Source organism: Pleurodeles waltl, chromosome 12 (genome assembly GCF_031143425.1).
Source record: "Pleurodeles waltl isolate 20211129_DDA chromosome 12, aPleWal1.hap1.20221129, whole genome shotgun sequence".
Taxonomy (NCBI): Eukaryota; Metazoa; Chordata; class Amphibia; order Caudata; family Salamandridae; genus Pleurodeles; species Pleurodeles waltl.
The window spans coordinates 708,391,073-708,403,718 of record NC_090451.1 but is presented as its reverse complement, the minus strand read 5'-3'; the positions used below and the strand labels follow the sequence as shown (position 1 = coordinate 708,403,718).

Below are 12,646 nucleotides of genomic sequence, written 5' to 3'. Positions count from 1 at the left end.
ACACGGAGGGTAGAATCTTGGAGGGTCCGGAAGCAACAGGAAGGAGGGAAAGAAACACAGATAGTGCCATAGAGGGAAGCACCACAGATAGATAGCGCCGGTAGGGGGAAGCTACACAGATAGATAGCGCCAGTAGTGGGAAGCAACACAGATAGCGCCAGTAGAGGGAAACAACACAGATAGTGCCGGTAGGGGGAAGCAACACAGATAGCGCCAGTAGTGGGAAGCAACACAGATAGCGCCAGTAGTGGGAAGCAACACAGATAGCGCCAGTAGTGGGAAGCAACACAGATAGCGCCGTAGGGGGAAGCTACACAGATAGATAGCGCCGGTAGGGGGAAGCTACACAGATAGATAGCGCCGGTAGGGGGAAGCTACACAGATAGCGCCAGTAGGGGGAAGCTACACAGATAGATAGCGCCGGTAAGGGGAAGCTACACAGATAGATAGCGCCGGTAAGGGGAAGCTACACAGATAGATAGCGCCGGTAAGGGGAAGCTACACAGATAGATAGCGCCGGTAAGGGGAAGCTACACAGATAGATAGCGCCGGTAAGGGGAAGCTACACAGATAGATAGCGCCGGTAGGGGGAAGCTACACAGATAGATAGCGCCGGTAAGGGGAAGCAACAAAGATAGATAGCGCCGGTAGGGGGAAGCTACACAGATAGATAGCGCCGGTAGGGGGAAGCTACACAGATAGATAGCGCCGGTAGGGGGAAGCTACACAGATAGATAGCGCCGGTAGGGGGAAGCTACACAGATAGATAGCGCCGGTAGGGGGAAGCTACACAGATAGATAGCGCCGGTAGGGGGAAGCTACACAGATAGCGCCGGTAGGGGGAAGCTACACAGATAGCGCTGGTAGGGGGAAGCAACACAGATAGCCCCATAGAGGGAAGCAACACAGATAGCGCCGGTAGGGGGAAGCAACACAGATAGCCCCATAGAGGAAAGCAACACAGATAGTGCCGGTAGGGGGAAGCAACACAGATAGCGCCGTAGAGGGAAGCAACACAGATAGCGCCGTAGAGGGAAGCAACACAGATAGCGCCGTAGAGGGAAGCAACACAGATAGCGCCAGTAGTGGGAAGCAACACAGATAGCGCCAGTAGTGGGAAGCAACACAGATAGCGCCAGTAGTGGGAAGCAACACAGATAGCGCCAGTAGTGGGAAGCAACACAGATAGCGCCGTAGAGGGAAGCAACACAGATAGCGCCGTAGAGGGAAGCAACACAGATAGCGCCGCAGAGGGAAGCAACACAGATAGCGCCGTAGAGGGAAGCAACACAGATAGCGCCGTAGAGGGAAGCAACACAGATAGCGCCGTAGAGGGAAGCAACACAGATAGCGCCGGTAGGGGGAAGCAACACAGATAGCGCCGGTAGGGGGAAGCAACACACACAGTGCCATAGAGGGAAGCAACACAAATAGCACCGGTAGGGGGAAGCAACACAGATAGCACCATAGAGGGAAGCAACACAGATAGCACCATAGAGGGAAGCAACACAGATATCACTGGTAGGGGGAAGCAACACAGATAGCGCTGGTAGCAACCCATAGGGCTGCCTTTTAGTAAGGTTTGCACTATAGAAATACTACGTAAATATACATGCATCCATACATCAAGTACTTTCTCTTTTAAGACGGACTGCACATTAATTCGCTTGTTGCTGTTGGCGATCCTTCAGAGTCGAGTCTCTGACCCTACACCACACCCCGAGTAAGCCTTGGACTGCTTGACTTTGCTACCTTGAAGGTCAAGTGCTAAAGAGGTGTCGCTGGTGGCCGGTAATGTAAAACCCCAGCACACCAGGGCTATCCGGCTCCCAATGTGAGAATCTGAGGCCTGTAACCCCGGACTGCCTTTGGATACTTGAAAAACTTCCCTCAATCGTTTCTCGATGTTACTGCTCCAGGTGCCTTGAAACATCCCGACATCACCCCATTCCCTAGGAAACCGACTGTAGACCTGGGAATCCTATCAAACTGCCAGTGAATCCCACATCTCCCTAAACTCAGACAAATTCTGGACAAAGAGGTGATGAAGCAGCTTCAGGCACATGGGGACCCAGCGTCAGCCTTCACGACCACCAGCCAGGATGTGGCTCAGTGACCACCCTCGCCAGCATTAGAGAAGCGCGGTACCCTCACACCTTTGGACCTCTTGGCGGAGAAGGATGGAGTGAATCGCATCATGTTCGTGAAAAGACTGGAGGACTGTGCAGGTGTCTCAGGCTCTGCTTTGGAATGGATGCAGTCCTTCCTCTCAGACCAAGGTCAACAGGCACGATTGGGTCTACGCTGTTTTTCATACGTAGGTGACTCACGGTGAGGAGCCCCAAGATTCATACTGGTCACCACCACAGCTGAACGTCCATATGCACTGACTAGTTACCAAGTCTATTTTCAAATGTACACAGAGGGCACACAGGTGACACTTAGAATTCCACCGGTTTGTAGAACACCTCAGCTTAGGATCCAAATATTGCTAAATACTTCCCACACACATAGGTGGGTGAAAGCCAGCTCCTTCTGCATAAAAGTTCTCAAACTCAAATCCTTATGGCAGAGGCCTGTTCTCCAGACGACTTGCCCATCACATGCGCCATCAGTCTTGGAGCACTGAGTGTCACTGGTTAGCAAGTTAAGAATCTGAGAGTCATCTTAGTGGCCGTCAAACCCTTTGCATCTCAAATAGAACTGTTGAGATGTCAAAATCTTGCTGTCGATGCCAAGGATGATCAACCTTCTAACACAACTTGGAGGAGGATAGATAGAGCCCGCGTAAGGACATGCTAAGACGTCTGTAATATTCTATACAATGGTCTATGCAAGAAACCTACTGGCAGACTGAAGACTGCAAGCCAGGCGGCCTGACTCTGGGCCTCACCCCCACTTGTCCAAGAGAAAGCTGGGCAGGGACCGGGGATGATTCCCGTCTACACCGGGCCACAGACGCACGTCATTTTGCCATCGGCAATTTCCCTTTGGTAAAACGGGGTCCAGGCAGGGGTATCGTCAAACCCCACTATTCAGCAGCTACAGCGGGGTGGCGTTTTCCATGGGCCTCTTCTGTCTGCAACTGGCAGACACAGGCGCATAACTAACGTAAAAGGCAGGGAAGGTGGTTGGATGGAAAGGTGACTGAGTGAAAGTATGGATGGCTGAGTGAAAGGATGGATGGATGAATGGATTAAATGGGGATGAGTAAGAGAAAGGATGGCGGACTGAAAGAAAGGAAGGATATGTTTCGTGGGGAGGTTTAAAGATAGATGGATAGGTTTGGATACGGATGGACAGAGGGATGGACGGAATGGGGACAGACGGCATGTTGGATGAAAGATTGAATGGATGACAGAATGTAGAGATGAAATGGAGGATATCAGCGGCTGGATGGAAGGATGAATGGATAGATGTTGGATGGAAGAGACAACTAAGCTCTTCTGGGGAGGTTTGCAATGACTTGCTTTGTGCTCTTGGGGGCCATAAGAGCTTTAGTTCAAAGTGGGGGGTGTTTTAATTTTCTGGCCACTCCCTTGGCCCTGACGAGGAGGCAGATGGAAAGTGCTCTCAGCGCCGCCAGGAGAACAGTGCCTGCTCCAAGTGAGAGGGGGGAGCTCACGAGAGGGCAGACGGGAAGGAAAGCTGGGCTGTCTCTTGCATTAATGAGACCGAGTTGGCAAGACTTCCTGTAGTCACCTCATTCCAAGAAAGCATTAGTGTATTACACAGAGATCAAGGACAGAGGGAGGCAAGGGAGGAGAGAGAGGTGGATGGGACTGCAACAGTTAGAGAGAGAAATGAATGGGGAACAACAGAGGGAGCGAGGGAAAGGCAGAGAGAGAGGGAGAGGCATGGGAGAGACAGCGCGAGAGAGAAAGAACAGAGAAAGAGGAGAGGGAGAGAAAAGGATAGAGAGGGAAAGAGGACAGAAAGAGGAGAGAGGGAAAGGGAGAGAGAAAGAGGACAGAGAGAGAAAAGGAGAGCTAGAGAGCGAGGGAGAGAGAACAGAGAAAGAGGAGAGAGAGAGAGAGCGAGCGAGAGAAAGAGGGACAGAGACATTAAGAATAATGGAGACGAGGGAGAGAGGTGGAACTGCAACAACGACATAGTAAGAGCATCAGTATCAGAGAATAGGGCAGTGCAAGAGAAACAGGACTGTGAAAAAGATAGTGTCCGGACACCAGAGGTTAGAGAGATGTAGGGCTGGGACAAAGAGGTAGGTGGCAAGGAAAAAGAGAACGGGGGAGAGGGCTTGAAGGCTGAGAGAGAGAAAATGGGACTGGGAAGGAGGGAGCAGGAGACAGACAAGGTTCTAGCTGAGGTTCTATATCACGTTATCGTTAACTCGATCGATGAGACAACAGTGGGTATAATATTTGTTGGAGTATGTGCTGTTCTTTACTGATGGTGAGCCCTCAGGCGTGTCTGTTGATTGCTGTCAATTTTGTGAGGTCACAAGCATTGCATCTGGTGCATGGGTTGCGCTTTGCATGGCCTTTGTGCAACGTACGGTTTGTAGGTTTTAGTGGTTTATCGGTTTTAACTCCGAACAATAACTGCTTTAACTCTGGTTTTTAAGTGAAGTTCAATTTTTTTAAACCTATGACATCATGGGTACTCAAACATTTTCCCAGGAGCCATAATATTTGGTCTGTGATGTGCCTGAGGGCAGCATTGATGCCAGCAGGGTGGCGGTCAGGAGAGGGGGGTTGAGGAGGGTGACGGTGAGGTAGGTGTAGGCAAAGCAAAGGATATACATCTAGTGGCCGAAACGAACGACGTGGAACCAGAAAACATGTGACTGATCTCAGCTTCACCACTTTAAAAAAATTGTGTGATCCTAGGCAAGTTTTTAATTTTACTTTCCATCCTTTTTCTTTATCATCACATATAGGAGGATCTCGAAATACCTGATTTCAGAGTGTGCGCTGTACAAAACCTGCTCCTACGTTTGATTTAATAAACCATAATGTTGTTCATATATGATAGGAACTCAGCTCCCCCAATAAAGTGCACATAACAACTGACTTGCCCCTTTAGTTCACTATTCGCAATGTTGTCAGGGTAGGGGGAAGAATTCATATTTCTGAATTCATGTTTGAAAACTATTACTTTTAAATGAATACTTGTCAATAAATTGGTACAATCAACTGTACTAAGGTGAAAAGCTTCTGCATACTAATTAAATGCACTTTTTGAATTTTGAAGAGATTGTCATATTTTTTACACTTATGCTGCAAGATGTCTTTACAAATGAAGGGGTTTCCAAAGTAAAGCACTGGCCTCTCCAGTCACTTCCTTTCTTTAACACCAATTAACCTTTGAATAAACGTCTGCTTGTCTCAATAATATATTTTCCTAGTTAGTGCCGAGTCGAGTAAACAGCAGGCCAGTGGTCCTGTTGACCAGGGAGCTGCATGTAAAGGTCCCGGGGAGGGGTGCCTGCGGCCCTCGGGTCCTACTTTGAGTATCAAAGTCTTACATCCAATTCAAGCAATAACTTCAATTTAACTATGGTTGTATCAGCGAGTTTCTGTTTCGTATGATATACTCCATATAACACTCACACCCTCTTTGCATGGCATTTAGCTGTGGTCAATGGTGTTTGGCCACAAGACCTTTGCTCAGACCTGCCCTCAACCCACTGCCGGCAGTCAGCCCCTGCTGTGCATCACATTTTCCCTACCATAGTGGCCAAACCTGCAGTAAACTCCAACCGCTGTGGGTGGACTTGCACAGATAGGTAGTTAATTGAAAATACTATTTCATTATATTTTGTGAATACCTCTCAAAAGAACCTTTTCTGATGGGTTTGATTTTTGTGTTTTTTTGCGTTTTTACTTAACTTTGGACCAACTGTGGTGGCAAATTGCCACTTATCAACTATATTTATTGATTTTAAATCAATGGAATCTTTTCATGCAACATAAGGAAGAGACTGTAAGGATTGGATTGCCCTTTTGCTCTGCCAGAGGCATCACCTACGCAGGAGCATTTTGCTGTGTTGCTGTTTCCTGTGCTTGAGGTAAGAAGGTTTTTCTTCAGTGTACCCACTGGACTTTAGACACCCCGTTTTCATGTTTTGACTTGAGGTGCTGTCTGCCCCCTGGTTATATCTGGTCTCAAAGCTTTGGTAGGTAAACATCTTCCACTTTCGGTTTTACCTCTCCTGTTGGAGAAGTAAAGAAGTCTCAAACAATGGCATCCTTGGTGTGCTTCTCGAGTTACATACTCTCCCTAGTACAAGTTTTCCTTTCAAGAAGTCGATTATGAAGATGGAATCTTCTCTCCAGATCTTTCTGCTATGGCTAAGTTTTTAAATGCAGCAGCGACTGTCCGTAGCACCTTCAAATGTCTCCTCCTCTACACAAAATGTTTCCTGATGATACGGATCAGGCACTTTTTAATGTGGCTCAAGGATATATGAAGTTACACCCTATGAAAACATCAAGATCCTTTCTTATACTTGCCAAAAAATATGCAGATTTTGCTGGAAGTCCAAGGATTTCAAACACAACTCTGGATATCACTGCCCCTGTCCACTCGAGCCACAGACAATGAGCTCAGTTTTTGAAAATTCCACAAAACCCGGCTTTTTAGGAAATCATTTCTAGTAGGTACCTCAGGCTGTAGCAAAGCTGCTTTGTCAACTAGCGCAGGGGTGCCTGGTGGTTGCAATGCGCTCTATAAATTCTGGAGCATAGCATTTCAGAGGAAGTGCTGCCCTCACGGACATGCATGTTATGTCCACAGACTTGGTTTCCATGCAGACTCAGTGTGTGTGTAAAAAGTTTCAGTTGACTGACAATGTTAGTGAGGGTATCCTGTGTTTTTACATTTTTTATTGGTGACCAAATATGAGGAGAGTTCATGGATTTTAAATTGAGCCCAGGGACTCACAACATACCCAAATGATCTGTTTAAATCCCATGTCCTACAGGAGTGGAACCAACCGGGATCGGGGAGATTCCTGGGGTTTGCGATCTTGTTTCAGAGTCTGAACACTTTGAATTACAACTGAGTTGTCGATAGTCTGAAACCTGTCAGCCAGGTTTGCCAACCGTGTGACATGAGCAACCTTTTTCGGGTCGAATATGTGAGGGCATGTGCAGGCCCATGGGGCTTGCTTGCAAGACACTCTTGTACACAGAAAAGGGCTTTGAGCCCGCCCGTTGCTTACCATTTGTTGTCTTCACGTCACTTCTCTTTACCAGCTGCGTAATGGACCAGTGCATGCAAAACGTAATTTTCCATTATTCTTGTTGCGCAGGGGCCAATCGCTGATTGATTAAAGCTAATCCGTGCCCACCCGCTGCTCCTGATGTGAGTGAGGCACTATTTCTTACCCACTTCCCCCACCGGCTGCTACCGCCACAGAGCTTGCGCTTTTTTTTTTGTTTCTCTCGGGATGTCTGGTGTCTACGACAGCCATCGGTTAGATAAACGTAATTTACACATCAGTGATGTGAAAGAGAGGGCTGAGATGCAAGAAACGTTTCTTTCACTAGCATTTAGCAAAAATGCATAGCTGTTTAACAATTCACTGATTACCACTTAAGATATGGCATAGCTTTAGTTCTACTGGAATCGTTTAAAAATTATATTTTAGATAAAAAGAATAGAATGGTTTCATAAACCATAATTTATTCTAAAATTGAAAAAGCAGTACGGTTTTGTATATAATTTAAGAATAATGAATCTGCTTTAAAACTATTTGACGGGTTTTGCATATCTACATCCAGCAGGAATGGATCATTGTAATTCCCACACGGCTGCCGCCTGTTAGGTACTGGCTGTGATGGTCTTTCTTCTATGTCGTGCAATGTTTAAATCAGGAAAGACATTACCCACCTGCATTTCTTTCGATCCTTTCAGTGCTCTGCTAGGGTCTATGTCTCTCTGGTTCATGAAGTACCCAGAGTGTGAGGGGAAAACGCCGTAGGAACTGTAGCGGGTATTTGCTAGCTTAAGGGGTGCACCTTGACTTTTTCATTGGGGTTGCATTGGGTAGATGACCATCAAGAGTAACAAGCATTGGCAAAGTCAATAGGTCTCGCCTATGCGAGCTCTACTGGCTTTGTCAATATTGTTATTATACATCCTGAACAGCGGCGCATCTGAAAGTAAAAAATAAAACCACTAAGACGCAAAAGTGTCACAGTACTATTTTTATGAGCGAGCACAAAGCGCTCTGTCCATGATGTAATCTCTCTTTGGGCTTCAAACCACACCCGGGTCACGTCAGTCACTTTCATTGGTTCCTGGGCTTGCTCTTTAAAATCTGCTTGCTTTCATTTATTAAAGACACGGATACGGCATGCCTTTTACGGTGTTTAGCCCACCTACACAGCACTGGTAAATAATGAAACCATTCGAGGCTCGATGTTTTCAGGCCGGGTTTCCGGACTACTTTATCTGTTTATTTTCCCTGCAGCACGATCGTGCTGGGGTTTACATAGCGCAATTGCACTGCTTTTTTTTTTTTTATTTGTGTCAAGAAATGTGTAGTTAGGAGTTTACAACGCAAATAGCTGTAACTCGAGCAAATGCGAGCCCCGTAGCATTAAAAATGCTTGTTTCCTTTACTTTCAGCCATGTTGCACAGCAGACACGCTGTCCAACATGTGTAATGAACACTGGCAAAGCCAATACATCTTGCATTGGCGGGACCTATTGGCTTTGCCAATGCTTGCTTTATATCAAAAGCCTCAGGGGCCCTTCCAGTGTGTGCTCACCCTGCCCACTTATCTGACCTTTTTTTTTTTTTTTAGGATACAGGGACTGTGTCCTGCAAACAGTAATGGTCAGCCAATCAGACAGACCGTGCAGGCCCATGTTCAGCCAATCAGACAGACTTCGCAAGGCCATGAACTCAGCTTACAACCCCGAAAAGGGTGACAGGAGAAAAATCTCCATTGTTAAACAGTACAGCTTTATTTTTTTAAATTGGGTCTGCTGTCCTTGAACCCGGGGCTGTGGATTTTTTAATCATCCGAAAGCAAGTCAATTTATTTTTGTTACTTTTTGCTGAAATTCAATTGAATTAAGTTATCATGCAACCAGGTAAAGTTATTGTTTCATATGAAGTTTGGTGCAACTGATTTCAGCAACTGTTTTAGTAACAGAAAAAAAGCTTCACATGGCAATTAAAATTAGAAATTATATTTTTTGATCCCTCACACTTATAACTTCCCCCTATTCTTATCAGCCCACAACTTACCATGCAAGAATTGTAGGAATTTGCTTTTCATTGAATGTCTATTCCGGATTTTCAAACAGTGCCAAAGTTATAAGTGGAACAATGGCTTTTCATTGGAAACTCTCACCTCACCTGACCAGAACTACAAACTCAAGTCGGCGGATCAGGTGGGATATCATACTGGAACTGGAATGCACCTCACATAACCATAACTACAGACTCAAATCGGTGGGCTATCATGCGAGACCAAGAAGGCATCTCACCTACCCATAACTACAGACTCACGTCTGCGGGATATCATGCCTGACCAAGAAGGCATCTCAATTAAACTTAAGTACAGACTCAGTTCTGCAGGTTGGGTGCGATATCATGCAGGTCTGAGAAGGCACTTAACCATAACTACAGACTCAAGCGAGTGGGATATTATGATGGACTGAGAAGGCACTTAACCATAACTACAGACTCAAGTGAGTGGGATATTATGATGGACTGAGAAGGCACTTAACCATAACCACAAAGTCTACTTGGTGGGTTGGATGGGATATCATACCAGACTGAGAAGGTGGTGGAGAGTCTTAATGTCATAAATGAAGCAAATGAGTATCGATCTGGACTGACCTTTCAAGCAGTGGTCGCTCCTATTTCTGCCCAGTGCACATCATTCATTTCTCCTTCGCTGTTGTCCACTGGTACAGCCAGAATTGCTAAAAAGAAAATAGCAAAAAATGAAAAAGAACCACACTGGTGACGCCTCACAAGCGCTTTCACTCAAACCACAACCTGAATGAAAATTCCCAGCAAACCCTTTAACTACTCAATGCCCGCACCCTATTGTGCAACTCCACGTGGTCTGTTCCTGGGTGGACTTATCAGTCGTTCCTAACCGTTTGACTCCTGAGGACCCCCACAATTTATAGGATTTGAATTTCAAATTTTAAAACAGTAATTCACAAAAAATACACAAACAAGTACACTCCATACAAATACTTCAATTACTAAAGATATTATTATTTTATATTGAAAAAAATATGCAAAAATCAAAACATTTTGATGGGAAGGTTGGCGCTGCACCTCAGCGACTAACTTTTCAATGTTTGGTTTTATTTAGGAAAGCCGATTCCTCACGTTCTACATTTCCTCCGATCCTACGTTTTGCAAGTGTTTTCTGTTTTTATTTTTTAGGTACATAAGATTTGAGAAAGCTTTTGCACATAAATATGTTGTGGGGAAAGGAAGTAAAACCTTAAGTGTGTCTCATCTCTCCATTGCCTGTCACATGTAATTCATGTGTTTTATAGCACCTCTCATACCAGCGTAGGGTGTCAGAGCACTTTACAAGGGACTACAAGGTGTACGATTCACGTCATCCACACTGATAGGCATTTTTAAAGAGTGCTTGGACTGGAGAAGCACAAACTCAGGATTTAGAACGTAACAGTGGTTAGCCTTAACTTTAATAATAAATATGTATTTGTAGGCAAACAAATGTTATTTTTTTTAGAAGCATAAGGATAATGAAAGCCTGGAGAAAAATAACTAACTTTCTTAATTGTGGCATGCAGTTTGCATGCAGTGCTTTGATGGAGGGTTATAGCTCACTGTGCTAAATTACAAATGTAATTTATGCAGTGCAAGTAACACCAGAATGCCTGTGACAAAAGCAGAAACCCACTGTGCTATGCACATAAAATACTGCTCTTTGCAGCAGGCATATTAACCATCTGTGCTACCTTAGAGGAGTCAAAACTTTCACTAGACAAATCTCCCATCTCTCTCCAGCAGGTACATTAATCACCAGAGTTATTTTGATGCTTTTATTTTTGTCCAAAGATGTAGGATGTACAAGGAACTTTGCAGTGCTTTTATAACTACTGCACAAATGAAGTAATAAATAAAAAAAACGTGCATGTGTGTCTGCTGAGAGACCCCAGCTGGAGAAGTGCCTTTCTGTCAGCCCAGGCCTTGAGATGCCTGCAGACCCCCTGGGAATGTGTCAGGGACCACTGGGAGGGGGAGGGGGGGGGGGGTCAGGATGGGAACCAGTGTTGTAGATGGATATTTAAAAATAAAAAAAAGAAGAAAAAAAAGAGGCAGGTCATGGCGGAGCTGATCACCCATCACTAGTTGCGACTGACACCACTTCAGCCCTACCCACAGGGGTCACTCTCATCCGCTCTCATCTGTTAGGGGGTTCTCCAGCTGCGTGAAGGGCCGGGCGGCAGGGGACTAATCCTATTAGTACCAGATAATACCCTGGCAGCCAGTCATGGCATCTGCCATCAAAGAGAAGAATGCCAACCGCTGAGCCCACTGGTGGTGACCTCAGTCCCCGGTCCAAACGTACAAAGGGAGGATTTGTAGGACATCTGACTGTCTCTCAGACCACTGCACACAAGAGGAAACTGCAACAGGAGGGGGCCCCCAGCGCTGGGACAAAGCTTGACTAGTCACCAGAGAGCATAGTTCTCCCTGGGGTGGCGGGTGCCATGGATAGGAGCGCTCCTCAATGGTGGCCGGAACCACGCGGCTTCCCAGGCTCCCTACAGCCAATGACGCATATGCAGTCGCGGCTTGTCGCTAGAGCGGGAGGAGCACACATTCACGTGAAGCTCATTCACAAAGAAATGTTGACGTTTGGAGCAAACCAATGTTTTGCTAAAGAATTCATCAACCTTAAGATACTTTCTTCTAGACAGATTTTTACAGGAATCTGTCATGGTACCATTACTGGACAAATACAAAAATATTTTTTAAACATTTTTAAATACTTTGTGAGAGAATTTCAGACCATTCAAAAAAAAAAAAAAAAGTAGCCTAGTGCAAAAAAGCAACATCAAAAAGAAAAGGACAGAAATAGTGCACTAATATTATCAACATTAATTCATAGGTGCATCATTGTCTGTCAAAACAGCCTTCAGGATTTTTTTTTTTTTAAAAACAGTTATGTAAAGTTCATAGACCAACACAAAGGAAGAACAAGGGGTCTGTGTAGGGAGCTGTCAATGACGTTTCGACCCTTAATGTGGATGTAAGGGTCTCATCAGGACCAAGAGTAAGCTGGGGATCTAACATATTAAAAAGTAAATGTTTTATCCAAATTTCACAGTGTATCATTCAAACTGAATATGGCAATGCAAGGATAAATGGAATCGAATGGTGAGGGCCCTACAGCTGCGTCTTGAAATAATGACCATCGAGTCATGGGATCTGGAAAAAAAATGAAAGGAATCCTTAAATAATATAAAAATAAAATCAATCAGTAACGAGGGTGCAGACTCATGAAACGCTTACCAAAAAATAGTTATTTGGGCTGGACTGGATCCATTATTGAGAAAAGGCAGAAAGCTGTATTTAAAAAAGAGGCATATAGAAAATGATTACTATAATGAAAGGTGCCTACAAATATTTTATATATATATATATATAGACTTTGTTTCCAAG

General features: G+C 45.1%; 1 protein-coding gene across 2 annotated transcripts in view; it reads right to left on the bottom strand.

Moving 5' to 3' along the window:
- Positions 1 to 12,646, bottom strand: part of PLD2 (phospholipase D2) — a 205,023-nt gene that overhangs the window by 161,434 nt on the left and 30,943 nt on the right. For both annotated transcript variants that reach the window (XM_069215728.1, XM_069215730.1), the window contains exon 2: positions 9,824 to 9,909. The gene's annotated coding sequence lies outside the window, so the exon portion shown is untranslated. The remainder of the gene's footprint in view (positions 1 to 9,823; positions 9,910 to 12,646) is intronic.